Source organism: Lacerta agilis, chromosome 1 (genome assembly GCF_009819535.1).
Source record: "Lacerta agilis isolate rLacAgi1 chromosome 1, rLacAgi1.pri, whole genome shotgun sequence".
NCBI lineage: Eukaryota > Metazoa > Chordata > Lepidosauria > Squamata > Lacertidae > Lacerta > Lacerta agilis.
The window spans coordinates 96,671,363-96,692,498 of NC_046312.1; the positions used below are offsets into that span (position 1 = coordinate 96,671,363).

At 41.9% G+C, this 21,136-nt stretch overlaps 1 protein-coding gene and 1 long non-coding RNA gene across 2 annotated transcripts in view; one reads left to right on the plus strand and one right to left on the minus strand.

Annotated features, from left to right (window-relative positions):
- The window catches only part of LRP1B (LDL receptor related protein 1B), a 754,577-nt gene that overhangs the window by 317,188 nt on the left and 416,253 nt on the right, over nt 1-21,136 (minus strand).
- Nucleotides 15,129-16,042, plus strand: LOC117054946. The gene is made up of 2 exons (XR_004427556.1): nt 15,129-15,609; nt 15,845-16,042. It is a non-coding gene; the product is annotated as an uncharacterized LOC117054946 (long non-coding RNA).

Sequence of the window (21,136 nt, forward strand, 5' to 3'; positions counted from 1 at the left end):
CTTATATATGAGTAAAAATGGCCAGAGAGTCAGAATTCATAAAATTCAAATATTCTCAGTGATTTTAGCCAAGGCAGACTAAACTCTCTGCCCCCCTCATGTATGGGAAAATGGCTCTTACAGGGAAGGTCAATTTTGTATGTGTGTGCTTAAACTTTAAAACTTAAATAATAGGTGAAATGGTAAAACTTAGATAATCACTCCTTTAAAAAAAAACAAAACACAACACTCTCCTCTTAACTCGGAAAGCTGGGCTGAATTTCAACCCACCACCACACCAGGATTTAAAAATTACCCTCCAATGCTTGCAGACACATGGCCTTCCACATAGCTATAAAGTGGGAGTTGAAAGAAGGACCCTGAGGTCATCCAGTCCAACCCCCTAAATTACAGGGTTCACAAGTTTTGTACTACCTCGTTGTTGTTGTTGTTGTTGTTTTTTAAGGCTTAAGGCTGATGAAAATCAGACACTGCAGTTTATCTTGTAAAACTTAAGACTTCTGCAGCAGGAAAATTGTGTATTGCACCCTCTTGTACTCTTTGGAGGGGGGGGGGAAATGGCCTTCTACAGTCTCTTTAAAACAACAAATCTTTACACACCACTTCCACCCATTCCAATATTTGCCATGTTTTTGGGTTGATCAAGCCCTCACATTTTTTTTTTTTTAACTGTGCACCCTTAAGAAGCTATGGCCAATTTCTAAGGCTGACAAACTCAAAAGGAGAACCTGGGCAAACTCCGATTTGGGGACCAGAAAGAGACAGAAACTGAAGGGGCATTTTCCAAGAAAAGGGCTAGTTAATCCTGGCTGATCTTACAGACTGATATTGGGAGCCTTACAATAACCCTTCTGTCCAACCAAATCAAAGTTAAAACTGGACTCAGATAGACAATTGCTGGCTATGGAAGCTTCTACCCTTAATAACACTTTTCCTAGAAGGAACACCATATTTTCATAGGCATATAGTCATAACAATTCCTCAGAACAACAGCAACCACATTTCTCTCTCAAAGGGGAACCTACCTAAGGCTTAATGAAATTACAGGCGCTGCAGTTTAGCTTGCGAGAGCAGTTATACTCAACTTGGCTGTCTGCAGCAGAAACATTAGGCTAAATTCACAGCACATTCCAAAGTAGACTAGAACATGACAGTAGACTAACTCTCTCTAAACTCAAGTTGCAACTAGACATTTCTCATTAGGTACAGATTTCTTTCCTGTTTAGTTGCAAAAGGAAGGGGGGGCAATCCCCCTCTCAGAACACACTCAAACCCCTTCAGGGGATTTTCCTACCACTTGGAGGGACACTTTTGGAGCCTCTCTTGAATAATAAATATTTGCACACCTCAGTATCATATTTAATAAAATATTAAGTTATTATTTATATCCCACCCATCTGGCTGAGTTTCCCCAGCCACTCTGGGCGGCTCCTAATCGAGGATTAAAACATATCATGTTTAAGTTGATCAGGTCCAAATAGCTTCTTTAAACTAAAATTTGAAGCAAGCTTGCAGTTTTAAACAATGCGCACTTTAGAAAGGGCAGTCTGATGGCCAGTTTTAAAACACAACTCTCTTAAGATCTCTAACATACATGCTCTCAGACTGGATTTTTGTAATTGTTTCTAGTTTTCTCAGGCCCTTTTAAATCACTGAATTACATAAGGAAAACAAAATGACAGAGACACAACAGACTCACATACACACAACAGACAACATGTAACATGTAAACATAGATTTCCATCCTTTAGTTGGTTATTGTAAGGAGTTGGCTCACTTCCCTTTTGTTTCATTAAGCGAAGTTAGTAGGAAGGTCCCAAATTTCTAATTGGTGGGGGTCTTCCTTCCATCAAGTGCTTTCTCATGGAATTTAGGCGATCCATGTTAAAGGATCCCTCCGGTGGCCAGCGGAGTTCTGATGGTACATTTGCAGTAAATGATGGCCAGGAGTTCCTACAGAAGTTTTGCAACTTCTGCCTGGATAATAGCTCATGGTCTGGAATTTCCTTCCAGTGATCCAAAACAAACTCTAGGGGAGAGTCTGGTTCCGGCTGGGTGACAGAAGGCTTCCGAGAAGCCTTCTTCCCAGTAGGAGCCTGACCAAGCTTCGAAGCTTTGGCACCCATCGTTCCTTTGGGAGTTTAGGAGGAACCTGGGGTTTAAAGAGAGGACGGGAAAGATCTTAATGCAGACAGGGGTAAGAAAATGGGGTCTTAACACAGAGCAAACACGCGACGTTCCGATTCAACTAGTCCTGGTCCCTTGCGTTCTCTAGATCGGCTAGAGGGGCGGCTGACCAGGGGGATCTACACTAAAACTACCTCTTCCTTTCCTTTTTCTGGAGCTCCTTTTCCTCTTCCTTTCTCTTCCATTTCTTCTCAACTATTCCTATTTTCCCAAACCATTTCCACCCATTACAGAATTTCCCCACCTGGCAACCTCCTACCTATCGTTTAACAGCTAAAGGAAGGGAGCCCTACTGGACGCCTGCCACTGCAGTGCCAGATCAGGCAGCCCTTTATTCGATAGAGTGAAACAGTCCGGAAAAACCTCCCTTGCGTTCGTTAGACCTGCTAACGGGGCAGCTGAGGTTGGGGATAGTGCAGAAAGTCCTTTGCCCCTTGCGTTCGTTAGGATCTTTCACCTACTCGGGGCGGCTGGCAAAGTAGAAAAAGAGCCCAGTCCCTTGCGTTCGTTAGGCCAGCTAACGGGGCGGCTGACCGGGTATTGGAGAAAAAAAGAGATAGAGCTCAGGACTCCCCTTCCGAGTTGAGCAGCGGTCTATGGGACAGACCGAGAGAAAGGCAAGAAGAACGATAGGCAAGAAAGTAGAGAATACGGTTGCCAGGTTAACCACCCCCCTACCCCCAAATCACCAGTGCACTGGATTTATACTCACGCGTCTTCCACTGCGATCCGCTGGATCGTTGAAGACGAAGCCGGCTGAATCTTGTCTTTGCTCCCCGGCTGGCTCCTTAGAGACTTGCAAATTACCGCCCCTGAAGATGGCCGGGGGTCCAAAAGATCTTCCCAGGCAAATGGCCTGGTGCCGGCTGAAGATTTCAGGGCCCCCAGTCAGCAACATGGGAGAACCGCAACTCCCGGCTTTCGGCACCAACTGTTATGGAAAAAAATCCCAGGTGTGGAACTGCCCAGCCACCTGGCCCTTAGGGATAGGCCCACTGGTTTCTGCGGAGTTAAATAAAAGAAGTCCAGCCACTGGAGCAAGGACAAGACAGGGTTTATTGCGCAATAGGTTACAGTCAAACTGCACACCCAGAACAGTGTTACAAGAACTTTTAAAACTCCTATCATATCCCAGAATACAGTTTGGAAACATCATCACTACATCATCACTACCTCACAAAAGGGAAGGGTTATACATGATTGACATATAGGAAAACAGGAAAGACAAGATTAGCATATGGGGGAAACAGAGCAATATCAGGGAGATAGCCCTGAGAAGTGTGAATGGGTGTTAAGTATTGGCAAGGATACCTTGAGCACTTATCTGGGAGAGAACAATGGGATTCTGGTTGAGGGATATTAGCCTGAAACACCCAGAGATTACCTGCTGAGGCATTTCCCTGTGTACGTGGTCTCTCGCCTACTGGATCATGGCAGAGAGATGGGTCCCCTTAAGGGCATCACTCCATACCCCAAATGAGTTTACTCAGGAGGAGACTTTGCTTAGGTTACCCCCCCCCCATAATTTCCGTATCAGTTTAAAGAAGTAAGTGGAAATCACGTAGACCTGTCTGCCTTTTCTATTGCACTTTTATCTTTCATCACAGCTCCAGGCCTACTTTGCATCAAGTAAGAAATATGCAACATAGTTATATCCAGCTCTTTCTAGCTGGCTACTTGAATAAAGGTATCACCTGTGACAAGGCCTTTCACCTTTCTAAGGAAAGTCTTAGGCCTGCAGAACTTCCCCCTTTACTGCATACTGGTTCTGGCTGAAAGTTAAAGCATGTTTCTATCCCTTGGAAAAGGCGTAGGCAAACTCAGTCCTCCAGATGTTTTGGAACTACAACCCTCATCATCCCTGACCGCTGGTCCTGTTAGCTAGGGATGATGGGGGTTGTAGTCCCAAAACATCTGGAGGGCAGAGTTTGCTTATGCCTGCCTTGGAATGCTGCTAGAGGAGTGGCCAAAGTTTATCTACAGTTTCAGCAAAAGAAGTAGTAGGATAAAACTGAACTCCATGTGAAATCATGCTTCCCTCCATCCTTACTTTATATTCACAAAAAGTTAAAGAACTCCATGATGTAGGTTAGGTGAAGAGCCAGTGACTTTGTTTTTTTCAACGTTAGAATTAAGCATTGTTCAGTGAAATAGATTGCCGGTAGCTTTAGGACAGCCCCCAAAAAGTGTCTTCACACAATGCTTAGTTCATTTGTGGAATATGCTACTATGGGATGTGCTGATGGCAAGTGACTTAAATGGCTTTGAGAAACGATTGGCAGAAATGTGGAGTGTATGTGTCCCAAATAAACAGCAGTTGGCCCTGACAAGTGGGACCTGCCAGAGCATCCTGGCAAGCATGGCCTGAAGGGGCGGGGCGGGGCGTCGCACGTGTGACACCATGCACACGCAACAGCTGCCTCCCCCAAAATATGTGGGACCCAATTTGGTGTGCCTGCTAATGCCTCACTCTTGTGCATACAGAAGAACCCAGAGCACTAGCATTACTGTTAGTACATACAATGATAGCTATATGAAACATCTAGGATCAAAAGTAGTCAATGGGGAAGTATGGGCAGCGGGGAGATGAACAACAGGAAAGGTTGTTTGCCTTCATACCGTACTTGTTGACTGCCTGGAACAATCTGGCTAGTCAGTGACAGAAATCAGGATAATGAAATAAATGGACCCCTGGTCTGATCCAGAAGAGCTCTCATGTTTCCAAGCTAATGGCCATTCATTTAGTCTTACGGCTACAATTGCCTGAGGCGTGAGGTTGCAGAAGCTTTTGTATTATTCCAGTAACTGTTTTGTATGCTTGGCACAGTTCCTCAGTTAAAACCCATCAGGAATCTGACTTTCGCTCAGCTGTGTTCCTAATTAAAAGATCTTGCAATTTCATTTGTCAGTCAAGTTCTCGCTGTCTTATCCTCAACTCAACGAACCACCTCTCACATAACAAAGTCTTTATTGATTTAAGGCAACCTCTCTCTTGGTTTTTGATTTTTTTTTAAAATGAAAACAAGTGAGTTACCTTGCCAATCGGCAGTTTGCTGTTCATTCATCTCTTTAGCAATGAGTAATCAACTTATTGCCCTCCTACCCACCTCCTACACATAATGAATTTTCAGAGAAAGAAATCCAGTCATAATACAGTAATTCTGGCTAATTACTATCCCTTATTAGCCCTCCAATAACAGAGTGAGTGTGAAGCAAGGGCTTGGCTTTGTATATGGTCCGTCTCCAAATAGTATGCTTATCTGAGGTACGTTAACAGATTTCAATACTATATTGGAATATCATCCAACTGTTTTGCAAAGCTGGTGTCAGCTACTACAGTGAGAAGGTGGTTGGGTGACAAATCTTATAATGGATAGATCAAATGATTTGTTCAGACAGAATAGCATGAACAAGTCTTTTGTTCACTTGTTTCTCCCATTCCATCTTCTCCACCAGCACAACCCTGAGAAGAATGGAAGCATTCACTTCCATTTTTCATGAACTGCAGTTTAGTATTACATCCAATTCCAAACCTTGAGAATTCCAGTTGCACATAGATACCACAGGGTTTACCATGATAGTTACCCCTTTTCTGGGTGGGTGGCGGCTGTGTCCCCTCACAGATCATCCGTCATCTCCAGTAGCCAGGATGCATGGGCTTGGCTGGCCTTGTAAATCTTTCTGGCTGGCGCCATTGCAGGGTCGGATTGCCCACTAAAATCTCTAATTTGAACAAGCCAATCAGGGGCCATAATGGACCGTGATTCGGATGCTTCCACTCTAGTCCAACAGTGATACATAAAAGCCACCTCGGTAGTTTGGAGTCTTGGGGAGGCCATAATCCTTGGCACGACCCTGTCAAAAGTTTCCGCCCTCTGGCTGGAAGATGGAATGGATATACACCCAATGCCTAGCCAATATCCACCTACATCTGGAATCAATAAAGTTGTGGCCCTTTCTAACCCAAATCATTCTCTGCTAGAGGTTGTTCATTACACCTTAGCTATAGCCACTGCACAAGGGGGGGGGGGCACGTGCTGTGACTAAGAACACAACTTTCACCTGTCACTCTCTCATAGCTCTTCAGTTCTTACAAAATCAACATCCAGGCAGCTCTTTGCTGATGCCACTTCATGCCTTCAAAGGCATATAACATTTTACTATAAAGGTAGCTTGATTTAGGACGTTGTAAAAGAATAAACAGTAGAAATATATAGCTTGTCATCTTTTACTAGTGACAATAACAATAAACTTTATTGATATAATTTAAACATAGTATATAATTACACAGTTCATTGAAAATTGTTAGCCTGCATGTGTCCTTTTGTAATTCTTATACCCTAGACAGGTTGTATTTCTTCCTCAAGAAAGCATGAAGGAGGGGTCTGCTGAATTCTTGTTGTGAAGTGGGGGGGGGGGCTCTCCTAAAATGTAACCTGATTTATTCATCTCTATTTTATCTTTCGACTGATGAAAAGCATTTCAAAATATTTAAAAAGTGGATAACCATTCACTTCCCCCTTTCTCTCTTCTAATTGCTCAGTGAGGTGTTGTTTTTTAAAATGCATATCAAATTCCTTCACATTGCCATTTATGTCCCATTGAATTCAGTAGGACTTAGGGGCAGGTAAGATTGCTGTTCTGTTCCTAAAAAATGTTAACAGAAGTTGATGACAGAGACATTAAATCTTAATTCAGTCTTAAATCATTATGATGTCAGGTGACCAAGAGGCAGATAATCCCACCCACCTGTCAAAGTAGGCTTCTGGATGTGGAGACAAGTAATGATTTGGTCTGCTAGGACAAAAAGGTTCACTACCGTCTGCTATATGGGGAGGGGAGAGGGTTTCTTTCAGATCCCGTCCCGGGTGTCACAATGCCTTCATTCGCCCCTGGGGCCAAGTACACCGTGAAATGATAAAACACTGTCATCTTGTAGTTCTGGAGCAATGGGTAGCCCTTGGAGTCCTTCCTAAACGCGGTTGTGGACAATGGCAAAAAAATGCACATTTAAAGCATGTCTTATTTGTTCTTATCATGGGTGCCTCAAACTTTAGGTATATTCAGTTCCCAAAGGCACATGCAGCAGCCATAGTTACTTACACTTAATATGTTATTTATCCCTTTTGTAACACAGAATTAAATGTCTATCCAAAAGGCTAGTCTTAAATCACACACATAAAGTCATTTATGCCAGCAAAGCACATGAGGAGTTCTATTAGCCTCTAAGCTTCACCCAGCAAACCATACAAATGAGGACAAAAAAAGGCTGCTATACTGCATTCCTGCCAGTATTAAGGAACATCTGCATTCATTATTTTGTTTATTTTTAAGATGCTTTTTTTGAACTATAGTGCTGCTGCTCTAGTTATTTTTAATGGAACATGTTGCATATGATAGAATTATATTGCAGTATCTTTTTTTTTCATTTAAAATGACCTACTACATTATGCTGAGACATCATCTTCTTCTTTACAAGCAAGAATTGTTCAGTACCATGCTGCCCTTGAAGGGTATAAAGAACTTTAGGACAGATTACTAACACAGCTCTTCTCAAAAATCACATTCTAATTGTATACTATACATATTCTAATATCATTTGCATATTCAGATTTTCTTTGCCTGGCCTGTGTTTCCATGGATGTGATTGTATCTATTCATGTTCTTTTTATTATTTGATACTCTGATGTCTAGACCTGTATCAATTATATGCTGTAAGCTCCGTGTTGTTTCTCCCTTACCCCCACCATTTTATATTACCCATTTTTCAGGTACATTTCTTTTGCAGATTAGGCGGTATGATCTAATTTAATTTGCCCTAAGCTTTTTGTCGTTTCTGCAGCATAACTCTTTTGTTTTCTTTCTTGACAGCAAAGGATACTATGATTGATAGAATTCAATTGCTGGTTTGAAATAATGCAGGCGGTTCTTATTGTACAGTTGTCGGCCTTTTTATGAGATTTACCTATTGTACCATGAAAAATGCGACAAAAATATAATGATCTTTGGTCACACACCTGGTCCCATAACTCTGCCATGGTAAATATACCATGGAGAATAGATATGGAGATATGAATTGAGATTCATAAGCTTGCTTACCAGTCATAGCTGTGCGGAGTCAAAGGCCAACATAGTAGCAAAATGATTCACACTTAAGATAATGTGAAATACATGAAGAAGACAGATGTGCTCTATTAGTTATTGCATGAATAAGTTAGAAACTTAGGCAAGCAGGGTAATTATGTTGCTCAGTTGCAGATTCTACTCCATGTCTCCAGGTGCGCATCACTGTTTCCTTGCATATAAGTGAAATACAGAACACTATAATACTATGAGAGCCTTCACCAACATGATGCCCTCCTGAAGTTTTGGACTACGGCTCCCATCAGCCGCAGCCAATTACTAGCATTCCCTTTATGAGTAAGATGCTTGAGAGGATGGTGGGCTGGGCAACTGTAGGCACCCCAGGATGAAGCAGTTTCTGGCTCAGTTTCAGCACCAAAACTGTCTTGGCCATCCGACTGATGACCTTTACCTGGAGGGGGATGGGAAAATACTATTCTTAATTTTCCTTAACCTCTTGTTGGCTTTGATTATTGTAGACCAAAATATCATCCTATAGTGTCTATGGGGGTTGAGGGCACTGTGTTACTGTAGTTCTGTGGTCAAGGTTCACATGGATGACGTTCTTCCACATAGTTAATTCTGTGTGCAATACTTATTAAATTTAAAACATTGCTGGACCCTCTATTGCCATATCTTCTGGTTTGAAGACAAAACAAATAATTATAAAAACCAAACGAACAGATCATATAGGACAGCAAAAATACTATATAAAAATGTGAAAGAAAACTAAAAAAAAATGTTCACTAGCGGTGGGGGGGAAGGATAAAGCCAAATAAACTTCTTTGATGAGGATATTCTAAAGACAAGGAGCCATAAACAATTAGTATATAAATGGCAATTTCTTAAAAAAAAAAGTTTCTATAGATCCCATTATACAGAATTTTGATGCCTTTGGAGTTTTGTTTCAGGAGACCCTCTTTTGTAAAAAGTCAGAAATACCCACAAAGGCTTCCCTTCATTATACAGCACAGTGGAAAGTAATTTGTATGAAATTACTTCAAAGACAGGTTCTGAACCACCTGAGAGTGAAGAGTCAGATTAAATCGCATACTCCCAACTGGACATAAACTGCCCTTAGATGGCTGTGCTGTAGAAAAGCAAAGAAATTATCAGTGTTCTCTCTCAAAATGGGAAGAAAGCAGCAACACACTTCCCCCCTGTGATGTCAGGCCATGAATTTAGACCTCCAGGGTGATGGCCACTCATTGATATGTGTATTAGTAGGAATAATTCTATTATTTGCACCCCACACCTTAAATTAATAAAAAAATCTACCTGAACACAGCTAAACATTTGAATCGGCAACATACATTTTCGTTGAAATCACTGCACTTTTAGACATGCAACAAAACCTAAGATTTAAAAACTGGACGATCTGCACACAGGCAGAAACCAGCACTTTAAAAATATTGCTGAATAATTGTTCCTGAAAACATAGAATCAAACATGGATGAAGAGTATCTTATAACTTATATAGACAGAGAGCCTAAAGCAGGCTTCCTCAACTTTGGCCCTCCAAATGTTTTGAGATGACAATTTCCAGCATCCCTGATCACTGGTTCTGCTAGCTAGGGATCATGGGAGTTGTAGGCCAAAAACATCTGGAGGGCCGAGGCTGAGGAAGCCTGGCCTAAAGGCTCAGCACCTCATCCAGTCAGAGAACATCACAGAATGATTTCTAGATCTTAGATAGATTGAATAAGTTTATATTGGGGAGAGCAAAATAGCACTGTCAATTGAAATGTCAAATCTATTATGTGAAACTGCTTTTAAGCTCATAACAGTGTGTGCTGCAAAACAGTTTTGCATTGCAGATGGAGTTTCCCCACACAAGAACTTTCTGACCTTCAAAGTGTTGGTACTGACTTTTAAAGCCCTAAACAGCCTTGGCCCAGTATACCTGAAGGAGCATCTCCACCCCCATCATTTTGCCCGGACACTGAGGTGCAGTGCCAAGGGCCTTCTGGCGGTTCCCTCGCTGTGAGAAGTGAGATTACAGGGAACCAGGCAGAGGGCCTTCTTGGTAGCGGTGACCGCCCTGTGGGGAACTTTAGGGAAGTTTTTAATGTTTGATGTTTTATTCTGTTTTTAGTCCTCTGTTGGAAACCGCCCAGAGTGGCTGGGGAAACGCAGCCAGATGGGCGGGGTATAGATATTATTATTATTATTCTAAAAATCTGAGTAAAATTGGGATTCCTGCAATCAGTCTTCTAAACCACCCAGTATAAGAGAACTCACCTGGGTATCTGCATAGATGGCAAACAGCAGCAAGAGAGAGAGAGAGAGAGAGAGAGAGAGAAGAGAAGAGAAGAGAAGAGAAGAGAAGAGAAGAGAAGAGAAGAGAAGAGACGAGACAGAGGGACAAACAGGAGGATTATCCTGTACAACTCTCAGATCACATTGAAAATCAGTTTTATGAAGCCAGTGCTGATCCTGTTTCTGTCTCACAGGAGGAGACTGAGTGCTTTGCATTTTAAGTGCACAGGATTCAACATTGCTTTGGAGTTATTTTTTCAAGCACTTAACAGTTTTATAAAGTTTTGATCTTCAATCCGGAAGGTTAAATGAAGCATAACAGCAAATGGCTTTAATTCTAAGCATCAGTATTGGCAGGAGGTCTGGGATCTCTAAGGAGTATTTTTTCTTACCATTTCCCTCTAGTTGGGAGCATGTGCTCCAGGTTTTTGAGGCTAATATGATATCCCAAGGCACTGGATGTCATCATTGTATAGCTTGCTCTTTATCACTGTGCTTTTTATGTCTTTATCTTTATTCAGTGTCAAGGACCTTCACAACTGGACAGCTTAAATGCTCCATCAGATTATTACAAAGATGACATGAATATTTTCGCAGTGTTTAAACTGCAGCTGTGCTGATGTTCACCATTGAATGCTTTCGGCATGAAAAGGAGCACAAGTTACGGTATTCCTTGAATAAGTTTTTCATGGCTTTTTGCTTTGTCACTGCCCCTCTAAAGAACACCACTTTGTGGTAGCTGGAATGATATTATTGCACCAATTCAAAGTAAGAGCAACACTTTTGCCCCTGTTCACAGCACCTCGAAACATTTCAGTCCCTTCTGGTCCAAATATATTGAAATACCCCACATTAAATCCTACTGCTTTGCCACCGACATAAAAAATTATGTTTGAAACCAATTCTTTCTGACTTGGCTAAGCAGTATTAGGGGTATTAGGGCTTCCAGTTTGACGGTGCAGTGCAGTATCAGGTAAAATATGCATGAATGGGGACAACTGTAACTTTGCAATTCATGGTACAGCATAACAACTCACAAAAATCATTGCTTTAAAAAATAAAAATACAGTAAAGGAACTTTATGGAATACACATGAAACCAGAAAAAAATGATTTGGCTAAAATGTTTCCCACTGCCAACCAAGAAAACACAGTTGCAATGAACTTTCTCCATTGCACAAGTTTAGCATCTACAGCTTTTATTGATAAATATCTGCATTCTAGTAAGATATTTGTTACATACTAGATAGGACTTTTTCTGTATGCACAAAACAGCTAAAGGACAGTGCCACTGATTGCATCAGAATACACTCCTCTGAGCACTGAATAACCCTAGTTAGATGCCAACTTGCAACTATACCAAGCACCCATATCCTCTGTTGCTTTATTTTCTATATGTTCTGCAAGTTCACATTCTGCAAGCTTATGTGGCTGGGATTTCACAGTCCTACCAGCTACCTTCAAATTGTGTAAATTAATGTACAATCTCAACACAGTCATCAAACTGTGGAGGTCTCTGCTTTGCTCTACTGGTGCAATAAAGTTGCAGGAGGCAGGGCCAAGGCATTATAAGGTTTAGATAACAACAGGATAGCCCAGGCATAGGCAACCTTCGGCTCTCCAGATGTTTTGGCCTACAACTCCCATGATCCCTAGCTAACAGGACCAGTGGTCAGGGATGATGGGAATTGTAGTCCGAAACATCTGGAGAGCCGAAGGTTGCCTATGCCTGGGATAGCCAAATGGGATTTAAACAAGCTACAACTTGATTGATGTCAGCAGGTTTGGGCTTGATTGATTGATTAGATTTATATGCCACCCTTCATCATAAGATCTCAGGGCAGTTCACAGATGTGATGTCTACCCTGGATCAACCAACCTGTCTGCTGGTTGGTTATTTTTTGCAAGGTTAACCACGGTTTATGATTGCCCTATACTGTATACATCAAATCAGGGCGACCTCTTCAAGATCACCATTTGCGAGGATGCTATGGCTCATCAGGCCCCCCCCCCCATCTTGGATGTCTGGACAATAGCACCTCCCCCCTGGATCCCTTAAGGGGATACCCTGAATTTGAGGGGCTACACCCCACTTCACTTTGGCTAAGGATTCAGCCCAGTGCCTTATCTGCCATCTGGTTGTGACAATTGCTATGAGGTAGGCAAAAATCCCAGACAGGTCCAATTTGTCTGATGGCAAATTACTTCCTGGCCCCAAATACTTCTATAGCTAGGCCTGCTGCAGGGGCTAGTCTGCTTACCCTTGAGCAGCCCTACAACATAAAGAGCAGGGAGGGTAAGCCAGGGCCTGGATGCAGCTGGCTTTTAGAGTCAGAGAGCGGACCAGAGGGGGGGGGGAAATCTCTCCTCTTGTCTTCTCCCTAAACCATGCCCCCCAACTCACCCACAATTGGCTACAATGGCTGGCGAGCCCCAGAAGCCAGTGTGTCCAGCAGAGGAGGAAATTGCACCTTCCCATCACACCAGAACTAGAAGGACATTCCAACTTGCTGCAGCCGCACCAGACCACAACCTTTGCTTCCCCCCCCCAAGCTGCCGATAAGCAGCCCTTTCTCAGCATTCCCAACACTGATGTTGCTGCTGCTTACCTAGATGGGGTGGGGTGGGGCAAAGTAAAGTTGGGGCTGAGTGGGAACACCAGAGTTAGCACCAGATTGGTTCCTTTGCAGCCCCATCCTCATTGCCAACCTATCTCCCCACTCTCTTCAGGTAAGTGGCAGCCATGTGGTTTTGGGTAGACGGCTCAGTGGCACCGTCCCCCCATACTAGCCATTACTTGTTCTTACATATAGCGACTTCCGGTTAAGATGGCGTCCGAGGCAGCAGCTTCTGGCAGATCTCTGACCCTATAGCTCAGCTTTAAATATTTTAAATGCTTTTATCATAGTCTATTAGTTTTAATTGTAGCCTCCTGTTGTTTTATTTTACTGGCCTGTTTTATTGTTTTATTGCCGGTCGCCTTGCTGGCCTGCTATTACCGAAGACATCTCACCAGCTGTAATCCAAAAGCAGAGAGAGTTTAGGACGAGTTACCGCTTCACAGAGAAGGAATACCACCAACTTCAGAGCCTGGCACTGTCGGAGGGGAATTACAGAATGAATGCAATCTACTCTAATTACTGTGAGCTGCTCCACTCCCTAGTCTCCCCTCTCCTCCTTTCCTCTGAGTCCTGGGAAAGCACGAGAAACATAGGCGTCTCCTCATAAAGATAGTTTCTTCACAGTTTATGTTGTCAAGATCTACAGAGATAATTTGGATCTTCTCTCTCCCCCCCCCCCTTCTGAATTACTTGTGCTGGTCCAACACACTTGTAGCTACACTTCAGGAAAGACAGAAATTTCAGAAAACTTTCCTAAATGACTATGCCACTATGATGCTTTCATATCCCCATTGGTCAGATAATGCATTTTCCAAAGTACTTAAATGATTCTCTGAATGGAATCTTTTTTTTCTTCTATTTTTACCCAATTTTATATTTTGTGTAATTGTTAACCAGCTCGCCCCCATATTTCCAACAACAAAATCAGAAAACAGCTTCTCTCTCTTTTCTATTCCATTGCCCACAGAAACAGAAATAAAACACACATCAATTCCCATTTGAGAGAGATTACATTACTGTAAAATAATTCCTTATGTGATACAATCTAATAATATTTTCTTGGAGCAAAACTCTGAAAATACGTGCCATCATTTCTGGTAAAGAAAATGAAAAGGTTGTCATTTTCAGAGTGGCAAAGGAACCTAGAAATTCCTAAGTAATAACTGATAGACCTAACAGAAAGTCGGGATATCACAACCCTGAGAGCGTTATTACTGTTGAGAAGAAGAAAATAGCAGCAATATTTGTATTGCCTTGGAAGACTTTGTTCTTTTTGATAGTTTTCCTCACACACTACATTCAGGCTACTTTCAAAGTCCAGCTGATCTTTTTAGTATTAGGTTCATCTCCATTGGAGCCCATTCTATAGAAAATGCCATCATTAATGGTCACAAGTGCCCTATTGATTGCCACTAAATCAGGTAAGGTTAATTGGCTGCTGCTCCTTGGCATCTCTTTAGCATTTGACACCATTGATCACAAAATCCTCCTTGATCAGCTGAAGCCTGCAATTCAGTGGGACAGTGATAAATTAGTTTACATCTTGTCTTTGTGGCATGCAATTTACAGAATCAGAAAGAAGTCCTTGTGCCATCTACCACGCAACACTCATCTGGGAAAGGGCAAGGGTGCTTGCCTGTTATTAAGAGCTTTCTGAGGCTTTTATTTGGGCCGTAATTGCACTGAATTGAACACACCACTTGACTCTTCTAGCTCTTCCTTGGGTGGAGAACTAATCCAGCAGAGTTTTATATCAACCGAGGAGCTTGTCGGTCTACCAAATTATACCAGGAGATGGAGACCACTGAGGTCTCATCAAGTCAACAGAATTGTTGAACTTGGATTTGGAAAATCAAAGCCTTCTTAAGCCAGAGACTTGCCTTGAGGCAAATTCCCATTGTTTGGCTTCAGTTATAATGATTTTTTTTTAAAAAAAAGACTGATACACTTTGTACACTAACAGCACACTTGTCTTCTCAGAAGTTAATTCCATTATCTTCAATAGGGTTTACTCCAGGTAACTGGGTATAGGATTTCAGCCTAACGCTGCATATTTTGCAGGGTGAACGTCCCATTGAACTGAGTGAGGCTACCAAGAAAACAAGCATTGGATTGGGCTGTAAAAGTGCTATAACCTCGATTAATAACTATATTTTATCCTATCAAACTTCACTGTGTGAAGTTGAAAAGCCAAGAAAGGTATTTTGTGTAATGCCTTTTTACTTCCAAATATTCTACTAAATCTATTCACCATTTCTGTTGTTCTCCCTGCAGAGTCCCTGACTTTTCCAGGCACTTGCCATGAAGAGAGAGAGAGAAAAGAAAGGGGAAAGAAAGGAACAAGAACACTGGTCATAAATCAAGCAAGCATGTGGCATATCCTTCAGATGAATCCATTTGTGCCACTTGTATTTTTTAGAGTGAGGCAGCAGTCATATTTTTAAAAAATATATGAAGGGGAAATTGCTAACAGTTTTTCATTGAGAAAGGCATTGAGGCTTATTAATAGTGGGCACCATGTTAATAAATGCTATGGTCTTCACCGTATCCCTGCTCAGCTTCAGAGATATACGCTAGAAAGGTTGATATATGGCCAAACCTACAATGGAGCAAAAGTTCTTAACATTAACTACAGAGTGTCATGGCTTTTTACAGATTAGGAGACATGCATTTGTCAAAGAAGTCTCAAAGGAGGCAGCAATGAGGGTCAGATACACAGGCGAGCTGAATGAAGTCAACCCATTCCCAGACTACACTACAATGAAGAGATGCATCATTCTCATTGTCCTCTAATGTAATCGTTCTTTGGGATATTCATTTCCCACTTTGGTTCCTAATAATCAAGGGGAAATGTGTAAGAATCTTTCTTACCTATTTATTGTGTTTACAGTATATCCCACCTTTTCCCTCCAATGATCTCAAGGTGGCCTTAATGATTCTTCTCCTCCACATTTAGTGCCACAACACAACCCTGTGTGGTATGTTAAGCTGAGAGGCAGTGACTAGTCCAAGGTCACTCAGTAAGCTAAATTTGAATCCCATTCTCTCATGACCTAGTCCAAAACTAAACCCTACCCTACCATACCCTGTCTTCCCAGTATTCTGATAACTACTAATCCTCTTCAACTGGCATTGTAGACCATAACACCATGCCTCAGACCCTGACTTTTGTCAGAAAAGCATCCTTCAACTCTTCAATTCTACAAGTAGGTAAGGGTCTTGCTATTTTAACCGTTGTTCTTCAACTGCTGCATTGAAAACCATTTTTATTTAACTCTTCCAAAAAGAAGACAGCAGACACAAAGGAATAAGGAGCTTCTTTTCCTCTACCAGTTATTCAGGGCAGGGTGGGGGGAACTATGGCAGCTGCTGTGTGTTGCACACTGGTGGGGAGAGCTATTGCAATTCTCTCTTCCGCATAGCTAACAAATATCATTTGCATTAAATAAGGAAAAGAAAATGTGGCAGTAAGCTTCAGTATAAAGACCAAAAATGGAACTCTGTCTAATGCTAGATCAGAACATACAGTGTTTTACCTTTCCATCCTCCACATAAATAGTAATAATGAAGGCTATACTTCTAATCTTATGCTTGGAAAATAAAAATGTTTTGCCACAGGAAATGCTCAGATAAAAATAAAAGTGTTGATTATATGAAGTTGGAAACATTGGAGCTATGGGCAAGCTGCTAAAAACTTATTTCACATGACAGCATTTTTTTGTTATACAGATGTGACAGCAATTATAGGAGGGGTCAACAAACTTAGGGGCTGTGGGCACATTTGAAATTGTGTGAAAGTGTCACAAGCACCACTCCTTTCAGCTTCCATCTCTTCCCCCTCCTCAATGTCACTCTTCCTCCCTAGAAAGAGGGAATGCACACATGTGCCTGAATGTGCAGATGCAAACGCACACACACTCTCTTTGCATTTCCAAGGTTCTAGCTAGAAGTCATATCCAGTATAATTAAAATGGATCCCTTTTAAATTTGCATGTTTTTATGCCCCCCCAAGTGTAACAGATTAAAGCTTACATTAGTACACACAATAAAAACCAGAGATCCAGTAATTGCCAGCACTACAAAAAAAAACATTGCTCCAAGGCATAGATCCTAACAGAGCTTCATGATTTTTCCATGGTATGACAAAACCAGCAACAAATAACAGAACAAAATGTCCACATATAGGAGGCTATGAGTTGATGGTGGTTCTGAGGGAAATAGCAAACATTATGAGAATCTATATGGTTCTGTGAATCTGATTGTGTTTTTGCACCATGGCAGAACTTACGAGCACTGGATCTGTGATTCTTACAGTCAATGGCGACTGCTGGTGGCTGGAGCGACCCTATCGTTCAGCATGGACACAAGGTCAAGCTCCGAGGGCCTTCTGGCGGGTCCCTCACTGTGAGAAGTGAGGTTACAGGGAACCAGGCAGAGGGCCTTCCCAGTAGTGGCGCCTGCCCTGTGGAACGCCCTCCCACCAGATGTCAAGGAAATAAAAAACAACTACCTGACTTTTATAAGACATCTGAAGCCAACCCTGTATCGGGAAATTTTGTAATGTTTTATAATTTTTAATGTGCTGCAAGCCACCCAGAGTGGCTGGGGAAACACAGCCAGATAGGTGGGGTATAAATAAAAATTATTATTATTATTATTCCGCCTTTTCGAGGGACTCTGTTCCACTGGATCTGACAGGTGTGTGACTTCCCTCTGTCTCAGATACTCCACCCCCCTGCTCCATTCCTCTGGCACCCTACTTTCTCCTCCTCCCTCTGCTGCCTTCCCCAGATCATTTTCCTTTCCCTCCTACCTTCCTGGGTCCTTTTTCAGCAGGGTGGGAAAGTAACCGCACATTCTACCTCATGACAAAGGAGGCACTGGTACTAGCGACAGGGCGCAGAGTCTTCACAGGCACCAGAAAACATTCAAAATGACACAATTGCATCTTGCGATGCCACAATGGAGACTACAGAGTTACATCATTTGTAAGGTATTCACCACATAACATCTGCCTAGTCACAACTGCTTGTGATGCTTAGAAGAGTAACTGTCCACATGATTTACAAATGCATGATAGTTACAAATACAGGAGACGATTCTCTATCTGAACCAAGAGAGAGAGGGAAGATTCTCTCAACTACTCTCCTGCCTATATATTGAACACACATGCTTTTCAATATGAACTATTAAATATATGATTCCCCCCCAGGCATATTCTCTTAGAATTCATAACCACATTGTAAATAAAAAGACAGTTGAACAGGGACTTAAAATATATCAAAAGCAATGAAAGCTCTCAATGGGGGAAAAAGGGAACTGAAATTGAAATTGGTCTTCTAAATATAAATAAAACTACTTATTTGGTTTCTTTCAGAGGGAGTGCTGTGGGTTTGCCCAAAGGATCATAAAAAATAGATTGTGACAAATATGTATCTTATTTTTCATATTTCAGAAATAGAATCTGACTTATTATATTATTTGGGGGAAATAACCTGGAACATACACATTTGCACACAGTGTGCTGTTTCGTGCAGAACTTTTCTCTCCACAGCTTGTAATGAACTGCAAAAATATGAACTGCAAGGTGGAACAAAAATTAGAGAGGGAATGTCTGAGTAACAATGACGTATTTCATGTTTTCTGCAGCCTTTCTTTATGCTAATTCAGGGGTGCCCAAACTTTCTTCAAAGAGGGCCGGATTAGATGAAGTGAACATGTGTGAGGGCCGACCAAAGTTGTTTTTTTAGGATTGAAGTTGTTGAGCTTTTTTTACAATTTTACCCCAGGACAAATACTGCCATGGGGACAGATTAAATTGATTAGGCCCCCAAAACGGACTTTGGAAATCCCTGTGCTAATTGGACCTATGACTGCATGGCACTCTCAGACCCACAACAGAAATTCCTAGGCTCCAAACTTCAGGACAACAGATAATAAACAATGTTTACTGAGGGGAAAACAAAGCCACTATTCAGAAAGTATGAGGTGGGCTGCCTCCTGTCTACTTCTATTTCAGCCTGTGTGTTGTTATTCAGATTAGTTCACTATTTCTATAGCAAAAAACCTCACTCCATTTGTAAACAGACTAAGTACTAAATATCAATGCCTAACAGTCAAAATCCTTTGCTTTAAATAGGTTGATTTCTTACCTGTGATGGTAAGAAGCACAGACAGCTTTCTTCTTCTTCTTCTTCCCTTTTTTTTTTCAACAGGATACATACACACACCCCTACACAAAACTGAAATGATATCCCTGGACAACACCTTAAGTGAGGTGTGAGTTGAGGGAATTAAATAACTGGCAGTTCCACCAACCCAATTTAAAGATGACTCTCCTATTCACCTTTTTCATGATAGCAGAGAACACAGCCTATTGGACCAGTATGGACAAGCAGCACCTCTGCACAATTTCAAGTAGCAGTTTCCCCAAGCCCTACTTGCTTCCCTTTTCTACCTTGCCTGCTGATTGCAGCATCTGGGCTTGACGAGGCATGTGACCCACACCTGTTCTGAGCCTACTCCAGCTGAGGCATCCCAGAGCTAGCGAGCCCCATCCGGCCAGCTGTGGACCCTTGCCTGCCTCAGCCTCCTAAAGCTTCCTTCCCACTGCTCCGTATGCCTCAGAGCCCTCTGTGTTCATGGAGACAGGGGTCCCTCTGGTGATGGGTGCTGCTGTTCTGGTTCCTGCACACTGACCGCTATCCCCTGTGACTCTGTGAGTATTTCCTACACCAACCTTTCCTTCCCCATCCCCAGCTTGCCCCTGTGGGTCCCAGTCCGGGCTGCACTCCATGCCGGGATCCTCTTCTTCCTCCCCAGTAGCCTGCCAGTTCATGACAGCACCAGTTCTAGTTGCATGCATCTTCCATTCCCACACATCTCACTAGTCCTCCCTAAGATGAAGTGCAGACTGATATAAATATGCGAGTTACTGATATAAATGGAAATTGTGAGGGTGAACAACTGGACTTGGTGATTCAAACGCCAGGATCAGGAAGTCACCATCTACCCAACTAGACTAAATTTCATTTCTGAGGAAGCTTCTCATCAAAAGTTATGTGAATTCAGCAGCCTGCCTGGTCTCATGAATGCTGTGTATATATGCAAAATATATGCAAATGAGATATCAGCTTGAAATACATGTTAGGAACAAAGGAAGCAAGCTAACACTGAATTAATATTGTCTGCACTGACTGGCAGCAGTCATTCCCAGCCCTAGCTGGAGACTTTGGAGACTGAACCTGGGATCTCTCACATGCACAGCACTATCTCTATTGCTGAGCTATCCACCCAACCTAGTGGTGTTGTGATTGACTGCAAATAGGATAAGAGCCTTGGGGTAAAGGTGCCCAATTCACAATAAAAGTAATTATTACACTGAATTTCTTCAAAAGGAAACCAAACCCAGGTAAATGCTACACTCCTGGAACTTTTCAATGTTCATAAATCTGGGGTGGGTATAAGAACTCATTATTTGTGAATATAGCAGTAATATCACCAGGCAGCAGTGCTAGAAAACTGCATTTGAAAAGTTTGTAATATTAACTATTAATGGATAAACTATAGTATAAATAGAACTCCTAATTAGACAACACAATTCTCTGTATTCCAAATGCAGATGTAATAAATTCAAATTACTTTCAAAACTATGACGATGTTAATGACTCAAGTAACAATATATGTTTCCTTTCTTGCTTATTTGTGTTTGACCACCTTCCATCCAGTGTTTACTCCATTTTTTAAAACCAATTTATTCTTTAAGCATTTTGACAGCTAAAAAGATGGAAGTACAGTATGACCCATAGCCTCTCCATTTTGTTTATAGGTTTATCCTTCTCAGACTGACAGTTAAGAAAATGGCAACATAACATCTTAAAATGAACTCAGCATTTGGAAAAAAAAAAACTTTTCTGACCTATACTACTGAAAGAGGAAATATTTATC